This window comes from Oncorhynchus keta, chromosome 34 (genome assembly GCF_023373465.1).
Source record: "Oncorhynchus keta strain PuntledgeMale-10-30-2019 chromosome 34, Oket_V2, whole genome shotgun sequence".
In the NCBI taxonomy this organism is placed as follows: Eukaryota; Metazoa; Chordata; class Actinopteri; order Salmoniformes; family Salmonidae; genus Oncorhynchus; species Oncorhynchus keta.
The window spans coordinates 55240221-55262401 of NC_068454.1; the positions used below are offsets into that span (position 1 = coordinate 55240221).

The following is a 22181-nucleotide window of genomic DNA, read 5'->3' on the forward strand; positions in this document are numbered from 1 at the left end:
CAGTCTGAGGTCCTGAGAGCTCTGGAGCAGATTTTTTAAAAGGTTTTTATGATCTCTCTGTAATTTGCTTTGTTATTCTCTGACTCGGTCCTGACTAGTTTCCCAGTCCTGGAAGCTGAAGAACATCCCCACAGCATGATGCTACCACCACCATGCTTCACAGTAGGGATGGTGCCAGGTTTCCTCCAGACGTGACGCTTGGCATTCAGGCCAAAGGCTTCAATCTTGTTTTTTAGGTGCCTTCTGACTAACTCCAAGAGGGCTGCCTTTTACTGATGAGTGGCTTCTGTCTGGCCACTCTACCATAAAGGCCTGATTGGTTTAGTGCTGCAGAGAAGGTTGTCCTTCTGGAAGGTTCCCCCATCTCCATAGAGGAACTCTTGAGCTCTGTCAGAGTGACCAAAGGGTTCTTGGTCACCTCCCTGACCAAGGCCTGATTGCTCAGTTTAGCTGGGCGGCCAGCTCTAGGAAGAGTCTTTGTGGTTCTAAACTTATTCCATTTAAGAATGGTGGAGGCCACTGTGTTCTTTGGGACCTTCAATGCTTCAGAAATATTTTGATACCCTTCCCTTTGGTTGATAAGACTCAGTGGCTTAAATCACTGGTACATCAGAAGTTAGGAAGGCTTCTTCCCTATGCATGCAAAGCAAACACCCTCCCTATATACTCACTGCAATGCAGATATGAATCTACCCACAACATAAATTGAATTCAAAGTGGCACAATTTAAAAGTAGTCTCATATTATCTAGGCCTCTTTGTTTAAATTCAACCTACCATAGTCTAAAGTCAATTTAGGTGGATCAAGAGATAACCCTAAATGTATCTTTCAAATCGGTGTGCTTATACAGCCTTCCTATGCTAGTGAGTCTACAAAAATAGGCCAACCTACCAAGCAGATATTTTCTATCACTGAAACAATATATGACTATTTTACCTTTAACACCACAGGTGAATTCCACTGTATCAAAAACAATAGAGTAGGTTACAAACATATCCTGTATTAATGCAACTAACAAATTAATACACTTTGCTTTTACCAATCATTACAGAATAAAAACGTAATTACACCTTCGTAAAGATTTTAATATAGCTAATACATGTTTAATGAATGATAAAATGCCATGGTGTTGTAGCGAACGTATGGAACGGGAATCTAACTGGGTCTCTGGAAAGGCAAAATTCCGTATGCATCGCACCAATAGGGTAAACTCACTTTGTGGATTTTTAATATGGCTCATTAAACGAGGGCTACACTGCCCCATTCGAAAATGAAGGTACGTCCCCGTGCTTCAACTAACTTCAGCCTCACGGTGCAATCCCGTGGCCCCACTTCTGACACCGATATAGCTCATTTAGAGCGTGGGAAGCGAACCCGGGTCTCTGTGAAAGGTCGGTGGGGATCGTATAGCGTGGGTCGCTACAGTATATTACTTATAATTACCCAGGCCAATTAGAAGTTAGACTAGTTCATCTAGGCTATTTGTTTGGGATTTATCTGATTCCTCTGTCTGTAACTGCATGCATTCCAAACGGCTTCTATCTACGACGTGCGTAAGCAGGTTTGAGAACCTGTCTGAATTGAATCCAAATGATAACACATTGATAGTCAATATGTTGGCGAATATACAAGTGTTGGGCCAACATGTCATGTCGTCGTGTATGTCAACCGAATATTTGATTTAGTATAGTATCAATAACTTTGTGCTGATGGAGACAATAGTAAATAGTTCATTTAATGCGGGAGAGACCATCCACAGGCACTGAAAGGTGTATCCATGAAACGACCGAGGCGCAAACGTCTTGGTTTTGCTCCTAATGGAACACAGTCCAGGAAATAGGCTGTACTTAGGAGTTAAAGAAGCAATTGGAGGCTTTGCTTGTCGTCATCGCTCGAGAGGAATCAAGCTCTTAGTGCATTGAATACTTGGGAGACCGATGACTATCCCTGTGTCACAGTGGTTTCGACTCACTCAATCATATGCACTTCAACATACAGCGCATGCTTTCACCTTTTGCGTTCGCCTATTCTTCGGGAGTGCTTCCGGGATATGTTTTGATCACACACTTGCACACAGGTACGTAACAATATTAGATTACATTGATGTTTCGCTTCCGTGTGTTTGGTGAGGGTTCTGAATGGCAGCCGAGTCGAAGAGTAGGAGTTGGAGCAAATACGAACCTATTAATTTAACCTACGTGAGACTATATCAAACAAACACAACAAACATTCCATTATCAATAGTCTGGATCTATAACAACATGCGTACGTGGTTTATATCATATGGGTTGGATAGAGCTGCCCTGATGTAGGCTACCTTTGCTTTGTCATATTCTTGAAATGTGAAGTTGAAAAGGTTGCTCTGTAATCATGCAACATCAAAACCCAAAGGGATTAATCCAATTGGAGGAACGTTAGGGGAAGTGCATGGTTGACTAGATTCATGTTTGTTGTTTTCATAATCGTAGTGAATTATTACATGGATATTTAATCGACTTTGTTGTTTGTTCCTTAAAACAGGCAGAGACAGATGAAAGCACATCCATATTAGGAAGTCGAATGTCCTACACATAGATCTAATGGACATGCCATTGCTGTCATTTAGTGAGAGGAACATGACACACATTTCATGCGTTCATAATAACTGATTTTGAGCTCGCTGACTCAAAAGTCGCCGCCAACATGTTAAATAGCCTACCAACAAAATTAGTTGGAGCTCATTACAAATTCGAGTCTATGGTGGGGGGTGCAAAACATGTGGCGGGGGTGTGGAGTCGAAAGATGCTGGGTGGGGGGTGTCGGAATCAGATGGAGCACAACTTTTGAACTACGTGTCTTATTGTCCTTTATAAACTTCAATGCGCCATTGTAGACGGAGGTCCTATGCTCTATATGGGGAAGCCTAAACAAACAACTATCCTCCCGTTCTCCTATGCATGGAGATGTGTGTGACATTGTGGAAGGAAAGAAAGCAGGAGGGCTGTGACGTCACAATCACAAAGTAGTGTCCACGTAGGGCAAGGGAGCCAATCACACGTCTGCGCACAGATGTCTGGTAGAAACAATTAGGCTACGCTTAGCCTATTCAAACCTCACATATTTAAAAAAAGAAATATATATATATATATATATATATACATTTTTAACATATATTTACTTATTTGACTGGTTTTATTTACTAGCAGACTACAAAGATTAACATTCGGTAAAGGCTATAGGCACAATACCCAAATATATTGCCGTATAGGCTAACAAATGAAATATGAAGTTCCAAGCCATTTAAGCCAGCTGTAGGTCAGTATGCGATGCATAACGTTGCAGGGACGTCACGCCGGGGCTCTACATTCTTAGCGCAAGTGACACGAGAGAGGAAGAGAGCCGGTGACAGACAAACAGACAGGGACAGAGAGCATTGAACCTGTACAGTCCTACGGCAACGAGACCACCGCGAGTAAAATACGCCAGAAACGTGCCATGCAATGTAAATAAGTAATTGATAGAATCAAAAGATGAGTGGAACCGGCACTCTCAAAATATAGTGCCCCAAGTAGCCTTAGGCCTATCTGGAGTCATTCCCTCATATTGCATAACCATACCTCTCGTAAGGGGAAAACGGTTGTCTACTGTTACTGGGAAAGGAAGTCGTTAAATACATATTATTGTTGCTGGTTGCAGGTCTGAATGGTATTATAGCCTCAGACAAACGTATTTGACTCCGTGTGAATACAGTGTTACTTGATGAGGAATGGGAGTGGCCATTCAATTAGGCTACTAATTTTGTTTTATTTGCCTGTGCCCTGATTTGAAGAATGTCATAACATCAAAACATGGCTGTTTTGTTTCGAGGACATTGCAACAACGTATAAGTATAGCAGTGAACTTGTCTGGCTACATTTCGTTGGCAATGTAGCGTAAAATCAGAGTTCAGTGTTTTGAATGACCCTGCGTGCTGAAAAAAAAGTTACGATATAGTTAGAAACTTGAAAGGTGGAAAATAATTTGACGTATTTGATAGAAAGCAGGCTAATAACGGTGCAGAATGCAGCATTGGGGACAGTGTCCTTAGACTTCCCACGTGTTTTACAGGATGCAGTTGTTGTTGTCTCTGGCGGCGTCAGGTTTCAGAAAATTGTATTCACCTTTCAAAAGTCCGCTGATGAAAATAGTTTTTTCTTTCTTTTAGATCCACAAAATCATCCGTGACATTTGGACATGATCGTAACACACGACGTAGCCAAATTGTATACTCCCTCAGAACTGAGTAGCCAACGAAATTAGAATGATAATCCACTGGAGTCCACCTGTCGTAATAGGCCTACATATTATTCTCAAAATCATTACAGTTAAATACGTTTCAATCCAACCTTTTAATGCGAGTAAATTACATGTTGCATAAAAACATGTCATGACAGGCCTGATGGAAACATCACATTTGTTGGTAAGCTTTCCAAATGTTCACTAAACAAATACACTAAGGCATGGTGGGATCTTTTTGTGTTGGCACAATTAATGATGCGAGAAATGGCTCTGGGAACGCTTTTGTGCGCAAATATTGGTATAATAACCTTTATATCGAAGTACATTTTGGAGTCACGAAATGACATGTTATTTGATGCTCCCACTACGATTCGGCAACGCATGCAGTTTCTTAGGCTACAGATGAAACAACAGGTTGGTGAAAGTGCAAGGTGGCAAGCTTGATGCACTTTTCCAATAAATATCGAGGGTCTTATTCTGGTGACATGATGATCAATACTTGGCTGCAGTTTGACAAATAAAACTATTTGTTCAACTCGCTCTTTTGTCTGTACTAATCTCATCATGTAATTATTTTTTTTAAGTAGGGAGTTCAGTCAAAGAACAAATTAGTATTTTCCATGAAGGTTTAAGAACAAGGAACACAGCAGCAGAACGACATATTTTTGCCATGTCAGCTCGGGGCTTTCGATCTTGCAAGCTTTCGGTTACTAGTCCAACGCTCTAACCACTAGGATACCTGCCGCCCCTACACGCAAGATGTTGGCTAGAGCACATGCGAGTGTGCCAATACCGGAGTGGGCACAATAGCTAAATACAGCAACAACAAAGAATGTGACAAAACCATCCGTAGAGTTGAAAATGCGATGGAAACCCATTTCATTTGTATTTTTTTATTAGGTACATGGGAATTTACCTGCAAAAGTTATTTCTATGTGCACTACTTTTATGTGCACAAACACTTTTATGGTTACTACATGATTCCATATGTGTTATTTCATAGTTTTGATGTCTTCGCTATTATTCTGCAACGTAGAAAATAGTAACAAAATAAAGAAACGCCCCTTGAATGAGTAGGTGTGTCCAAACCCCTGACTGGTACTGTATATAAATGATCAGAGATTTGTTATGACATGCATGTGGCATCTCCAAATCTCACAAATATAAGTTTAAATACATGAAAATAGGAACACGGTGGCCATGTTTAACATGCTTTCTCCATCTTGATTAAATATCTATTTTATTTAAAGATCAACGTTGTAGCAACATACTGTACCATGATCCACAGCTGATCATGTTTGGGCTACAAAAATGCACAGCTTCACAGAAGAAAGCCACTGGTGGAAAAGCCCTGTTGCAATGAAGTCACACAGTAGCACATACAATGACCCAACAGAGATTGTATTTGATTGGGAAAGAGGGATACCTAGTCAGTTGCTCAACTGAATGCGTTCAACCGAAATGTGTCTTCCGCTTTTAACCCAAACCCTCATAATCAGAGATGTGTGAGGGGCTGCCTTTTTAAAAACAACCACATCATGGGCATCCAGGGAGCAGTTGTTATTGTCTTGCTCAAGGGCAGAATGGCAGATTTGTCCAACTCGCTGGCTCAGGGAGTTACTGGCCCAATGCTTTTAACCACCAGGCTACCTGCCTTTTACCATCATGCTTAAAAAAAAAAAAAATCTTGACACCAAATGAATGACGAATAAATTGAAATGTTAGTCTTCCTTAAGTAGATTGTGTGCTTACTTTTACTTTCCATCTCTTGGCCTATCACACTTAAAACTTTACACACTGTACCATGAAATGTCTTTCAAAGACGTTTTGTCATAGTTCCCCCTCCCGTTCTCTATCTGTAGGAGTCAAATTAGTGATTTCATTTTTCGAGCCGAATGTGTTCTATCGGCCTATATGAAACAATGAGGACAAGGCAGGCCTTTGTGGTGGCTGCAATGCATTTTTTTACCCATGTGAATGGTGCCTCACATTCCACAGCAGCAGGCTCTAGCTGAATCGCACCAGGTCCTAGCTGAATGGGACCAGTAACTCCCTCTGCTGTTTTCATTACTGATTACTCCTATTGGGCTTTTTGAACAACACACACACACACACACACACATCTTACTATATTTTATATAATCACATTATGGAAGATCCATAGAACCCCATCTGGTTATGCATCTTAATTTCCTGTGTATCCCGTCTCTTTGTCCGGATAACCTGAGGTGCAACACTCAACAGTTGTGTCTTTTGTTTCCTCAATTTTTGTCTACCATGGCAACACCTTAATGGGCTAGGCTGATGTGGTAAACACACCACACCTCTACTACATTCTAGGAGATTTAAGATGCGTAATGTTGTTGCATAACCTGTATCCAGAGTAGAAAATACTTCCCATAGGCTTTTATCCATACACACAGTGTTGACTCATTTTTTTGTGTGTGGCTCACTTGGTTTGGGTAAAACAGCTATTTGTTTTTATTACATTAATGTACTGTAATGGAATCTGTACCTGGCGGCTGTCTACAGACAATTCCATAATTTGTTTATCGGCAGACGGATAGGTAGTGGTACCTGGCTGTGTTAGTTTGTGGCCATGGCATTGATTTCAGCTGCACAGTAAGACTCCTCCTGTGAAAGGGCAGTCTCTCTCTGCCAGTTCAGAAAGACTGTGGCTCCTGGATTAAATTATAAATGAGCCCCTCCATAGGAAACTCATTGCTTATGTCCTCAGTATAATCAAAAGGAATGTATTTGGCAAAAAGACTGACTGCAGACCCTTTAAGGCACTGCTGTATCTTCTCTCATCATCACTACACACACACACACACACACACACACACACACACACACACACACACACGTGTTTTCTCCTAATTCTGCGCAAAGGGTAACAGGTGGGTGTGTAATCCCCATATTTGGGTCACACCTGCAACCCCATGGCTGGATCAATGAAATGCCATGCTACGTAAGCATGGGCTTGATAGTAAGCTATCTAGCAAGATATCTGGCCAAATTAGTCCCGAATAAAATGATTTAGTCATCGTGGGATTAGGGGTTAGAGGAGAGGAGCGGGGTTGGAATGAGGTCGGTGGGAGGCTGGGGCCGAGGGATTTAACATGGCACATTTTGAGACTGCATGGTTAGCTAGTCAAGAGGCTGTGCTATTGTGATGGGGTAACATGCAATATGGTGTATTGGTAACACTTGATAACACACCTTCATGAATAAGCATTCAAAATATCATTTTCATTATTTGTTAGAAGCATTGTCAAAAAGTGTTACCGTTGTGTTTCAGGGACTATTGTAGTGAGACTGATTTTGGAGTGCTGAATCTGAGATTGAATGAGGAGTTTCAACGGAACATTTGATTGGGTGATTTCGAGACTACCTAGTGTGTGTTTAGTGTCCTTCTGACACATAAATGCTTGCCTTCCAATTAACACATCATGCCTATTATTGGCCATTCGTCTCACATGAGAGAGTGAGAGAGAATGCTTGAACAACACCATGTTGATTATGCATCTGCCCCACTCCTGGCGAGTCAATAACTTAACCCCCACAGCAGATCACAAATACATTCATAAAACACTCCTTTGATTAATACTCACAGTAATTATTTGAATCCCCATCGGTTGTGGTATGCTGTAGTAAAGGAGCATATGTCTAATAGATTGTTTGCCTGTTCTGTGAACCAATGGTGGCATTGTTGCACTGATTGCTAAGGGATTAAAGAAGAGATACGATTAGGGAGAAGTAGCCCTGAGTCACGTGGATGCAATCAGGGATTGGAAAGAGACTCTGTGTGTGTGTGTGTGTGTGTGTGTGTGCGCTGTGGCGAGCTCATTGTCCAGCCCAGATGTCACTAGCGACTAGCTCACTGGTATTATCGATCCCCTTTTTTTATAGACCCACTGCTCAATAGAATAATGGCATTATAAGCAGACGTTGAGTTGAATAAGACCAACATGATACAGTTGAAAAATGACTGTGATGAAACGCTCGCTAATAGAATCATATTTTGTCTTTGATCAGTTACCTTCTTCCATTGCCTTTTTTTAATTCAAATGACAAAGGTCATCAAATGAAATTGATTGAATTGGGCCTTTAGCTTTTGAACATTACTTTTCCATCAACAAAGAAAACCTTTTGGTAAAAAGTCCCGGTCGATCAAATGATAAACATTAAATCAATAATAAGTGGGATATGAAGGAGGTCATTGCTCCTGTTTTGTCTACATCAACAGGTAATATGTCCTTGATATGTTTGTTTTAGCCTTTGGTATCTCTCTATGCCGATAGAGATAAAAACATAGGTTGTCTATCATCCCATCTGGTAGTGACTGTCTTGACCGCATCAAATCGATGTACAGAAGCTAGCCAAGCTAGCAACCTAGGCTAATTGACACTATTCTGTTGCACTTCCCCTTCCTTGTCCACCACAACTCCATTCAGACGAAACAGCAGCCTACCCGGTGGCTGCTCGTTGTAGCCTACTCCTTCTCATTCAACTAACTTAATTCTGTCATTTTAATTCCATTTTTGCGTTGATTAGAGATCTCTCACGTCGGCTGCTACACATGGAGCCACTGACGGTAACACTTTGATTTGCCAACAATAACAACAAACGTGTGACATCTGTAGGTTTCGCAAGTGTTCAAACGCTAATGTCCGTTCGGGTGTTCAAATAACCGTGCCCATCTCTACCTAACACTAGTAGTGGCCTGACACTATTCATCCTGACACTGCCTTCCACTGGCCATGCCTCTGCGTCTGTCTCTGCCGTGTGACGGAGGCTGTGGCCTTCCTCACGACCTTGTTCATATTTGATGAGCCACCGCGAGTCGCTAAGCCCCAGCCAGCTCTAAACACCCAACCGTAAGGTCTGAAGAGAGGAGAGGTGGAGGGTGGGAGGGGAAAAGGGGTAGAGAGGTGGAGGGATAGAAGGGTGAAGGGGTGGAGAGATGAGGACACTACGAACTTAATCAAAACCCGGTGTTCTGAAGGTCAACAAAGTGGGGTGGGGGGTTGGGGCAACGATGGCTTCAGCCTATATCTCATTGGAATCTCGAGAGGCGACCCCCCCCTTTTTTTAAAACAACGCTGGTTTAAAAACACATGCTACTGTTTTTCTGCCACAAGTGGTGCTTCAATTTACTTTGAATCCCAGTCGGGTACTAGAGATCTTATACTTGTAAGCAAACACGTCATTTAGCTGAGATTTATGTACAGTGGGACAACTAGCTGGCATGTTATTTCTGCTGGTCCATGAAGTGAACAGCAGGAGACGTGGTCCTGCTGTGAGTGAGGCTGCTTTGTGGTGGTTAGTGAATGCTCTTATTAGATTAGATTAGCACGGCATCGTAGGCTGGACAGGCTCACACAAAGACCACACCCAATAGTCACAGTCACACATACAAACAGCCCAGCAGACACATTGAAGCATATTTAAAGTGGCTATACAGAACTTTTGCCTCTGGGTTGCTCTTGAGCCAAAAGGGGTCACGTAAAACAGACGGACATATTGTCAAGAAAATATCTCATTTGAAAGAAAGGTGCATTTATTTCCACACCCGTGAGCCAAAACATATGTTGTTTACCTAAAACAAAGGATCTGCTTTGTCATCCACAATTATTAGGGATGACAAGTAAACTCGAAATAGAACAGAGTTATGTCTCTGCTTTCCACTTAACTTGAGTTCTACGAGGATGATCTAGTTTCTAGACGAGGACACTGGGTAGATGTGTGCTTTGAGAGTGGAACAGGATGGATGTAGGCCTAGTTATTGTGCTTTTTGAAGCCTGGTGATGTTCGATGTCTGAATGACTTAGGGAAACAAGCTGGAAATGTCTCTGGGCTACAGCTGATCATTCACTAAAGAGGACCTGATCGTTAGCCACTGATGTCAACCCAACCTTGCATGACGGAGGGCGATATTTATGTTCCTATTTGTATGGGTGTGTATTGGGTTGTGTGTGTGTGTGTGAGGGAGGGGTCCCCCAGTTGCCAGGCCCAGCTGTGTTTAAACACATTGCTTCACTAGAAGTGTGTTTCTGTGTGCCTACGTACACAAGTGTGTAATAAAGTAATAATCAATGTTGCTTTCATGCACATTATAGTATCCCCCCCCCCAAAAAAACCTGAAATGTTCGTTATGGTTGTGTTCTCTCTTAGTAAGCATCTCTCTCACAAAGCTACTCATGTGGAAAAGCCAGACGGAGGGAGAGATAGTCTAGGATGGTTATTTGATTTCTCTGTCAGCAGCTGTGTCTGCATTCTCAGAATGAGGGAGAGAGATGGAGGCAAGGAGAAGGAGAGGGAGAGAGAGAGAATCCATATTTTGTTTATTTATTTTAACTTTTGTACTTGAACTATTTCTACATTGTTACAGCACTATATATAGACATATGACACTTTTTTATTAATTATTTCACTTTTGTTTATTATCTATTTCACTTGTTTTGGCAATGTAAACATATGTTTCCCATGCCAATAAACCCCCTTAAATTGAAATTCAGAGAGAGAACGAGCTGTGGAGAAGGGAGACAGGGGCAGACTGGTTTTGAGGTCACTGAGGATGGTGGTGAGGATGATGACTGCCAGGGGCTAATGAACTTGCCCCATAGCCACGTGTGGAGCTGAATGTAAAGCTGGACAGAGGTAGCTACCACATGATCCACTGCCTTTGCTGGCCTCTCTCCACTACATCAGCCAAGGCAATGAAACAAAATGAAAGATCGCTGCTTCCTGAGTGGCTGTTCTCTTCCACCCCCCCCCATCCTCTCTCTTTGTCTCTGTCTCTGTCCCTCCCTTTCTCTCTCTCTCTCTCTGTCTCTCTCTCATTTCTGAAAGGCTGCACTATTGTCCCAAACTAGGCTTAATCTGAGTCTGGGAAACCGACCCTCTATGTTTTCCACCGTCCTCTAGTCCAGATTCTGTCTTCTACCCTCTGCCTTCCATGGGCTTCTGCTGCCAGCGGCCAGTGTTATCCACTGGGGATGCACGTTTCCCAGCTGCTGCCTCTATACCTCTTGCCCTGGGTGTAACTTGTTGGTGTAGTAGCGGTTCAGAGAGGGGAAACCAAAGTCAGGGAGCTCTTAGCAATGACCCACAACCCCCCCACTCGCCCCTCCTCATTGGTCCTTGGTGTTTTGTAAAGACCTAGATCTCCTTGCACTCCCCCATACGCTCCCCTACCCCGCTGACCTCGGTGTCCTGTTCCCACATTATATCCAGATGTATGTGTGTGTGTGTGTGTGTGTGTGTGTGTGTGTGTGTGTGTGTGTGTGTGTGTGTGTGTGTGTGTGTGTGTGTGTGTGTGTGTGTGTGTGTGTGTGTGTGTGTGTGTGTGTGTGTGTGTGTGGGAGGGAGGGGCCCCCCAGTAGCCAGGCTCAGATTATCTGAAGCTGCTATTAAACACACTCATTCACTAGACTTCTCTGTTGACCCTACTACTGAGAGAACGGAAGTCAGATGTCATCATGGTGAACTGACTACCATGCCCTCTTACACCACTTTCAATTTACATGTATTTACATGCATTTCCATTTAAATAAACACTTTACATTTTCCAGGGTCAAGAAGGAACCTGCCAGTAAGCATTTCGTTGGAAGTTGTATACACAGTGCCTTGCGAAAGTATTCGGCCCCCTTGAACTTTGCGACCTTTTGCCACATTTCAGGCTTCAAACATAAAGATATAAAACTGTATTTTTTTGTGAAGAATCAACAACAAGTGGGACACAATCATGAAGTGGAACGACATTTATTGGATATTTCAAACTTTTTTAACAAATCAAAAACTGAAAAATTGGGCGTGCAAAATTATTCAGCCCCTTTACTTTCAGTGCAGCAAATTCTCTCCAGAAGTTCAGTGAGGATCTCTGAATGATCCAATGTTGACCTAAATGACTAATGATGATAAATACAATCCACCTGTGTGTAATCAAGTCTCCGTATAAATGCACCTGCACTGTGATAGTCTCAGAGGTCCGTTAAAAGCGCAGAGAGCATCATGAAGAACAAGGAACACGCCAGGCAGGTCCGAGATACTGTTGTGAAGAAGTTTAAAGCCGGATTTGGATAAAAAAGATTTCCCAAGCTTTAAACATCCCAAGGAGCACTGTGCAAGCGATAATATTGAAATGGAAGGAGTATCAGACCACTGCAAATCTACCAAGACCTGGCCGTCCCTCTGAACTTTCAGCTCATACAAGGAGAAGACTGATCAGAGATGCAGCCAAGAGGCCCATGATCACTCTGGATGAACTGCAGAGATCTACAGCTGAGGTGGGAGACTCTGTACATAGGACAACAATCAGTCGTATATTGCACAAATCTGGCCTTTATGGAAGAGTGGCAAGAAGAAAGCCATTTCTTAAAGATATCCATAAAAAAGTGTCGTTTAAAGTTTGCCACAAGCCACCTGGGAGACACACCAAACATGTGGAAGAAGGTGCTCTGGTCAGATGAAACCAAAATTTAACTTTTTGGCAACAATGCAAAATGTTATGTTTGGCGTAAAAGCAACACAGCACATCACCCTGAACACACCATCCCCACTGTCAAACATGGTGGGGGCAGCATCATGGTTTGGGCCTGCTTTTCTTCAGCAGGGACAGGGAAGATGGTTAAAATTGATGGGAAGATGGATGGAGCCAAATACAGGACCATTCTGGAAGAAAACCTGATGGAGTCTGCAAAAGACCTGAGACTGGGACGGAGATTTGTCTTCCAACAAGACAATGATCCAAAACATAAAGCAAAATATACAATGGAATGGTTCAAAAATAAACATATCCAGGTGTTAGAATGGCCAAGTCAAAGTCCAGACCTGAATCCAATCGAGAATCTGTGGAAAGAACTGAAAACTGCTGTTCACAAATGCTCTCCATCCAACCTCACTGAGCTCGAGCTGTTTTGCAAGGAGGAATGGGAAAAAATCTCTATGTGCAAAACTGATAGAGACATACCCCAAGCGACCTGCAGATGTAATCGCAGCAAAAGGTGACGTTACAAAGTATTAACTTAAGGGGGCTGAATAATTTTGCATGCCCAATTTTTCAGTTTTTGATTTGTTAACAAAGTTTGAAATATCCAATAAATGTCGTTCCACTTCATGATTGTGTCCCACTTGTTGTTGATTCTTCACAAAAAAAAATACAGTTTTATATCTTTATGTTTGAAGCCTGAAATGTGGCAAAAGGTCGCAAAGTTCAAGGGTGCCGAATACTTTCGCAAGGCACTGTATATACTGTATATAAAAAGCGTACTTCCTTCCTCCCTTCATTGTAGTAATCACATATCTGGCATGACAAGTGGTGAATGGATATCTTGCTGTCACAATTAATGTCAGACCAATGATCACTTCAAGGGTGGGAGAAAGGGTATATATTTTCTTAAGTATTCAAACAGGGCCCCGGAGATATCTAACCTAGCTTCTCTTAGCTCTACTGGGTTATAACACTTTAGGAATCACAATAAACACTTTGTCGTGATCTTGTTTTGTTTCTGTGATGCACTGTAACTGAACTAACTTCAAATAACATAATAATTATATATTTTTTTAAATAGAAAAATAATAAATGAGGTATAAATAGAAGTATAACAACACATGGAATAAATACACAATGCATAACTTGGCTATATACACAGGTTACCAGTACTGAGTTGATGTGCGGGGGTACGAGGTAATTGAGGTAGACATGTACATATAGGTAGGGATAAAGTTACTAGGCATTGGGATAGATAATAAACAGTAACAGCAGCATATTTGAGTCAAAACAGATTAGTGCAAAAAAGGGTCACTGCAAATATTCTGGGTAGTTTATTGGTTAACTATTTAACCAACTATTTAGCAGTCTTATAGCTTGGGTGTAGACGCTCTTCGGGGTCCTGTTGGTTCCAGACTTAGTGAATCAGTACCGCTTTCTGTGCGGTAGCAGAGAGCACAGTCTATGACTTGGGTGGCTGGATTTTTTTCTTTGACCATTTTTAGGGCCTGCTGGTATAGAGGTCCTGGATGGCAGGAAGCTTGGTCCCAGTGATGTACTGGGCCGCACGCACTACCTTCTGCAGCACCTTGCAGTCAGATGCCAAACAGTTGCCCTACCAAGCGGCGATGCAGCCAGTCAAGATGCTCTCAATGGTACAGCTGTGGAACCTTTTGAGGATCTGAGGGCCTGTGCTGAATCTTTTCAGCCTGCCGAGGGGGAAGAGTCTTTGTCGTGGCCTCTTCACGACTGTGTTGATGTGTGTGGACCATGATAGTTCCTTAGTAATGTGGACACAAGAAATTGAAGCTCTCGACCTGTACCACAAAATCCCCATGGACGTGGATGGGGGCGTGTTCGGCCCTCTGATTCCACATCCGACGAGTCGGTGTAGTATGACTCGATCTTGGCCCTGTATTGACACTTTGCCTTTTTGATGGTTTGCCGGAGGGCGAAGCAGGATTTCTTATAAGAGTTTGGATTAGTGTCCCGCTCATTGAAAGTGGCAACTCTAGCCTTTATCTCAGTGCGGATGTTGCCTGTAATCCATGGCTCCTGGATGGGATATGTACTGTATCTATGGTCACTGTGGGAACAATGTCGTTGATACAGTAATTAATGAAGCCGGTGACTGATGTGGTGAACTCCTCAATGCCATCGGATGAATCCCAGAACATATTCCAGTCTGTGCTAGCGAAACAGTCCTGTAGCTTAGTATCCGCTTCATCAGACCACTTTCGTATTGAGCGGGTCACTTGTACTTCTTGTTTCAGTTTTTGCATGTAAGCAGGTATCAGGAGGATAGTTATGATCAGATTTGCCAAAAGGAGGGCGAGGGAGAGCTTGTACGCGTCTTTGTGTGTACAGTGAAGGTGATCTAGAGTTCTTTTCGCCTCCAATTGGACAGGTCATGTGCTGGTAAAAATAAGGTAAAACGGGTTTCGGTTTTCCTGCATTAAAAGTTACCGGCCACTAGGAGCACCGCCTCTGGGTGAGCATTTTCTTGTTTGTTTATGGCCCTATACAGCTCGTTGAGTGTGGTCTTCGTGCCAGCATCGCTTTGTGGTGGTAAATAGACAGGTACGACAAATATTTCCATGAGAATTGTAGAAATTCAGTTGTTTGGTCTCCAGCATTGCTTCAAGTTGGACCTATGTCACCACAGGAAAACCGTGCCATGCAAAAAAAACTACATTTTGTTTTTGCTGAGCCCACATATGAATGGAATCTAATAGACCTCGGAGAATCAGGGCTCGTTGTCAGAATATTATTGATTAGAGGTGACACACACACACACACAGACTCTCTCTAATACCACTATCTTGCTCGGGAATGATTGTTGTCATGGTATTCCCATAACAAAGTCAACGAGACAGAGGCTCTTTGCTCTTGAGGCTCCTGGCCGTGATAATCTAATCCCTGGCCACAGAACTCTATTTAAAGAGCAAACTAATCCCATCAGATTATACCTTGCCGACGACCACAAAATCACCCAATTCATGCCCCATGACCGTGGGTGGAGAAATCTGTTCTCCGCCATAACCGAGGGAAGCTACAGGAGGTCCGTGTTCATTTGAGCATGAAGCATAAAATGTATTTAAAACATTCCGTAACAGAAAACAAAAAAATGTCTGTTTCTTATTGGACAAGTCGAGGTAGTCCCTCCCTGGTTCAGTCTGTCTTCTCCTGTTCGGTGCCTAATGAACACGACCCTTGCTGTTAAGGCAGAAAGGGAGTCAGTTTACAGAGGGCTGCAGACAGGTGTCATTGGTCCAGATAATGCTAGCGGACAATTGTGATGTGAACACTTCTATTGTCTGCAGCCTGTTCTGTTGTGCTGCTTTTAGAGTGCTTCTTTGTCTCTGTGGATCTTTACAGTCAGTGTACCACCACTCCCTTATACTGTATGTCTTCAACTGTCTTCAGCTGTGCCAATATGTTTTTCTCTCCTCTCCTCGGTGCTCATCTATTCTGGTCTAAATCACCTAATTCTGTGCAGTGCAGACATCACTGACTTGAGTTCTGTGTAGGCTAGTGTATTGCTCTGTGCAGGGTGCTGTAGCACAGAGCTGCTCTGTGTGTTGCGTTCCACTGTGCAGTCCCATGCTGCTGATTTACACAGAATACACACCCACACGACGCCCTTCTCTGTGCTGATGGACGCACACAACTTGTCAAAAGTTTTAGAACACCTACTCATTCAATGTTTTTTCTTATTTTTTTAAACTATTTTCTACATTGTAGAATAGTAGTGAAGACATCAACACAATGAAATAACACCTATGGAATCATGTAGTAACCAAAAAAGTGTTTAACAAATCTAAATCTCTTATATTTGATATTCTTCAAATAGCCAGATGATAGCCCTATTTGGTCTTCACTATTATTCTACAATGTAGAAAGTAGTATAACCTTAAGAAAAACCTTTGAATGAGTAGGTGTTCTAAAACGTTTGACCGGTAGTGTACGTGTACATAAGACAAACACACAGACACACAAATGTTTCTCACAGCAGAAAAATAAAATATTTTTTTTGTTAAGAGATATCAAGTCTGACATTATATATATATTATATATATATATATATTTTTGTATATTGATACATATATATACACACACACACACACACACACACACACACACACACACACACACACACACACACACACACACACAGTGGGACAAAAAGTTTAGTCAGCCACCAATTGGGCAAGGTCTCCCACTTAAAAAGATGAGAGAGGCCTGTAATTTTCATCATAGGTTCACTTCAACTATGACAGACAAAATGAGGGGAAAAAATCCAGAAAATCACATTGTAGAATTTTGTTAATGAATTTATTTTCAAATTATGGTGGAAAATAAGTATTTGGTCACCTACAAACAAGCAAGATTTCTGGCTCTCACAGACCTGTAACTTCTTCTTTAAGAGGCTCCTCCGTCCTCCACTCGTTACCTGTATTAATGGCACCTGTTTGAACTTGTTATCAGTATAAAAGACACCTGTCCACAACCTCAAACAGTCACACTTCAAACTCCACTGTGGCCAAGACCAAAGAGCTGTCAAAGGACACCAGAAACAAAATTGTAGACCTGCACCTAGTGAGTGACCTGCAGAGAGCTGGGACCAAAGTGTATATAAGATATATAAGACCACTGATAATCTCCCTCGATCTGGGGCTCCATGCAAGATCTCATAAAATGATCATATATATATATATAAATATAAATATAAAGTAAGAAGCATTTCAAGGTCCTGAAGTGGCCTAGCCAGTCTCCAGATCTCAACCCCATAGAAAATATTTGGAGGGAGTTGAAAGTCCGTGTTGCCCAGCAACAGCCCCGAAACAGCACTGCTCTAGAGGAGATATGCATGGAGGAATGGGCCAAAATACCAGCAACAGTGTGTGAAAACCTTGTCTGTCATAGTTGAAGTGTACCTATGATGAAAATGACAGGCCTCATCTTTTTAAGTGGGAGAACTTGCACAATTGGTGGCTGACTAAATACTTTTTTGCCCCACTATATATATACACACACACGCTTTTTTCCCTCCCCAATTTCATGATATCCAATTACGATCTTGTTTCATCGCTGCAACTCCCCAACGGGCTCTGGAGAGGCGACGGTTGAGTCATGCGTCCTCCATACCCCCATACCGTGCTCTAGCGACAAGGAGTGCAATGAGCCAAGTAAAGCCACCCCGGCAAACCCTCCTCTAAACCGGTTGACACTGGGACAATTGTGCACCTCCCCATGGGACGCCTGGTCACTGCTGGGATTGAACCCAGGCCTGTAGTGACATCTTAGCCCGCTGCGCCACTCGGGAGGCCCCAAGTTTGACATTTTGAAAGTGGGAAAAAAAACGTGGAAATTGCTAACTTTAGAAGCTGTTTTAAATCTTGGATGCACTACACCCCTCATGCAACTATGGACCTCGAAGCCAGTGCCATTGCGTTTTTTTCATTATTCCCGTGTAATCAGGGACTGATTTACACCTGGGACACCAGGTGGATGCAATTTATTATCAGGTACAAAAGAGAACCAGCATTCTTCAGACCTCGTAGGGTAAGAGTTGAATAACGTTGCACTACCTGTTTGCATTTCCTGCAACAACCGTGGGATCACATTTCAGAACGTACACCTGTACAGGTCTTGTTGATGTTTCCATCAGCAATGCATCCTCACACAGCTACGGTATATACAGTTGAAGTCTGAAGTTTACATACACTCCAAAAATTTCTTGTCAACAAACTATAGTTTTGGCAAGTCGGTTAGGACATCTACTTTGTGCATGACACAAGTCATTTTTCCAACAATTGTTTACAGACAGATTATTTCACTTATAATTCACTGTAATCACAATTCCAGTGGGTCAGAAGTTAACACACACTAAGTTGACTGTGCCTTGAAACAGCTTGGAAAATTACAGAAAATTATGTTATGGCTTCTGATAGGCTAATTAACATCATTTGAGTCAATTGGAGGCCTACCTTCAAACTCAGTGCCTCTTTTCTTTACATCATGGGAAAATCAAAAGAAATCAGCCAAGACCTCAGAAAAAAATTGTAGACCTCAAAGTCTGGTTCATCCTTGGGAGCAATTTCCAAACGCCTGAAGGTACCACGTTCATCTGTACAAACAATTAGTACGCAAGTATAAACACCATGCAGCCGTCATACTGCCCAGGAAGGAGACGCGTTCTGTCTCCTAGAGATGAACGTACTTTGGTGTGAAAGTGCAAATCAATCGCAGAATAACTGCAATGAAACTTGTGAAGATGCTGGAGGAAACAGGTACAAAAGTATCTATATCCACAGTAAAACGAGTCCTATATCAACATAACCTGAAAGGCCGCTCAGCAAGGAAGAAGCTACTACTACAAAACCACCATAAAAAAGCCAGACTACGGTTTGCAACTGCACATGGGGACAAAGAACATACTTTTTGGAGAAATGTGCTCTGTCTGATGAAACAAAAATTTAACTGTTTTTGCCATAATGACCATTGTTATGTTTGGAGGAAAAGGGGGAGGCTTGCAATCCGAAGAACACCATCCCAACTGTGAAGCACGGGGGTGACAGCATCATGTTTTGGGGTGCTTTGCTGCAGGAGGGACTAGTGCACTTCACAAAATAGATGACATCATGAGGATGGATAATTATGTGGATATATTGAAGCAACATCTCAAGACATCAGTCAGGAAGTTAAAGCTTGGTCACAAATGGGTCTTCAAAATGGACAATGACCCCAAGCATACAGTACTTACAAAGTTGTGGCAAAATGGACAACAAAGTCAAGGTATTGGAGTGGCCATCACAAAGCCCTGACCTCAATCCTATAGAACATTTGTGTGCAAAACTGAAAAGGCGTGTGAAAAAGCAAGGAGGCCTACAAACCTGACTCGGTTTCATCAGCTCTGTCAGGAGGAATGGGTCAAAATTCACCCAACTTATTGTGGGAAGCATGTGGAAGGCTACCTGAAACGTTTGACCCAAGTTAAACAATTTAAAGGCAATGCTACCAGATACACTCAAATAGTATGTAAACTTCTGACCCACTGGGAATGTGATGAAAGGAATACAAGCTGAAATAAGTCATTCTCTCTACTATTCTGAAATTTCACATTCTTAAAATAAAGTGGTGATCCTAACTGACCTAAGACAGGGAATTTTTACTAGGATGAAATATCAGGAATTGTGAAACAACTTAGCCAAATACGTTTAAACTCAGTTTATGTAAACGTCCGACTTCAACTGTACTGTAACGGCCGTTGTTGGTGGAAGAAGGTGAGGACTAAAGCACGGCGTGGTACGTGTTCATGATGTTAATATTTAATTAATCAAACTGAACACTGATATACAAAACAACAAAGTGAAAGAACGAAATGACAACGAAACAGTCCTGTCTGGTGAAGACACACAACAGAAAATAATCACCCACAACTCAAGGGTGAAAACAGGCTACCTAAGTATGGTTCTCAATCAGGGAGAACTATTGACAGCTGCCTCTGAGAACCATACCAGGCCAAACACAGAAATTCCAAATCATAGAAAAAATAACATAGACTGCCCACCCCACCTCACGCCCTGACCATACTAAAACAAAGACAAAAACAACTGAACTAAGGTCACAAAGTGATGTACGTGAAACCATGCTAGACATCTAGCCTAAATGCTGCAAAAGCACACTCCCACTCACACACACACATATACACACAGGCAGAGTGTGTTGTGTGAAGCAGGGCAGAAGCTCGGCCCGATGTGAAAATAATAAAAGGAGTAGCAAATCCTTTCGCTTATTTGTTGTGTAACAGGACTGAGGGTTTATCATCGCTTGGGCAGACCGAGAGAGAGACACGCACAGCCCAGGTCTCTGTCGTCACGGCAACCTGGCGGCCCGCCTGCCAGGTGAATCCCGTTGGAATCGTTGAGCTCCGTCACTGACTGTCTTGAGTTCTCCAGAGAACCTGTAGTCGTGCCGTAATCACCGCTGTTTACCTGTATGGTAATGTGCAGCTGCGTGTGTTCAGCTTCGCTGTGCATAGTAGTCCGCTCAACCCTCTGATGACATCATTGTCTATGTTACCTTACCTTACTCATCGTTTACCTGACATTACCATACTAAAAACCATTGCAGAAATGTCATTATCTCACCCCAGGTATATTTATAATATACCCCACCAGGATATTCTGTTATAGGTGACTGGTGCACTGTTAAAAGGAAGTGTTTTGTAACACTAAAATTAGTAGCAACTAAGGTGCCACCATCGTTAAGGAGACGAAACCTTAACTTTCCTTGAGTTTTGAAACACATGGGTATAAGGGGGTAATGATACAGATTTACTGTGTTCTGAAACATTCATCCTGAGGTGTTCCGAAACATGACATAGTGTGTTGTAACACCACTTAATCAAGAGTTGGGCAACATCTTGCAAGAGACTGGGAGAAAGTTGAGGACACTATTATCGTGTTTCGAGTCCTGTCTAGTGCAGAATAAGATCCCTTATTCTGAAGTTTCCAAATACTGTAAATGGGAGTCCCTCCTCTTGTTGTATATTCCTTGCTCTTATACGGTATGCTGATAAACGCCTCTTTGGTCATTCCCAAAGGTCAAATGTACAGTATTATGCTCAAACAAAAGATGCACGAAAATATAGTTTTGTGAAAATACAAATTATTAATGTTTGTCCAGGATAATAACTCATGAGCACAAAATGTGTTTTTCAGGACATGATTTTGAAGCTTCAAATGCTTCATTTTCTGTAACGGCGTTCTTCTATCTCCTCCTCTGACGAAGAGGTAGAATAAGGATCGGACCAAAATGCAGCGTGATGATGATTCATGATAATATTTTAATGAAGGAAAAAACAATACAAGCGGAAACTACAAAAATATGAAAAGTGAAAAACCGAAACAGCCCTATCTGGTGCAAACACAACGACAGGAACAATCACCCACCAAAACACTCACAGAATATGGCTGCCTAAATATGGTTCCCAATCAGAGACAACGATAATCACCTGACTCTGATTGAGAACCGCCTCAGGCAGCCATAGACTAATTAGTCACCCCACAAAACCCCAAGACAAAGAACACACCACAATAACCCATGTCACACCCTGGCCTGACCAAATAAATAACGAAAACACAAAATACTAAGACCAAGGCGTGACATTTTCTTTGCAAATATATGTGTTCTGCTACCTCGTTTTACCTCTGCTGCTATGACTTACATATTCCTAAATATTTTGGATTGTAACATTTATAATCTCACAAATGGGCCTGGCAACTGTAGCCTGTAATTAGTGCCATTTTCTACGCTAGGAAAAATATTCAATTCCCAGTGTCTTCTTTAAAATGTTAATTAAAGAGTCAATATGTACGCTATTAAACTATTAGCATTTCAAACCATGTGATTGTATGAGAGGCAC

The 22181-nt window shown here is 42.1% G+C and overlaps 1 protein-coding gene across 3 annotated transcripts in view; it reads left to right on the top strand.

The window, feature by feature from the left end:
* Positions 1–1719: 1719 nt before the first annotated feature.
* Positions 1720–22181, top strand: part of LOC118367301 (zinc finger protein 516-like) — a 59660-nt gene continuing 39198 nt past the window's right edge. The window contains exon 1 of one of the 3 annotated variants that reach the window (XM_052494110.1): positions 1720–2077. The gene's annotated coding sequence lies outside the window, so the exon portion shown is untranslated. The remainder of the gene's footprint in view (positions 2078–22181) is intronic. The other 2 variants (XM_052494108.1, XM_052494109.1) reach the window with 2 other exon arrangements.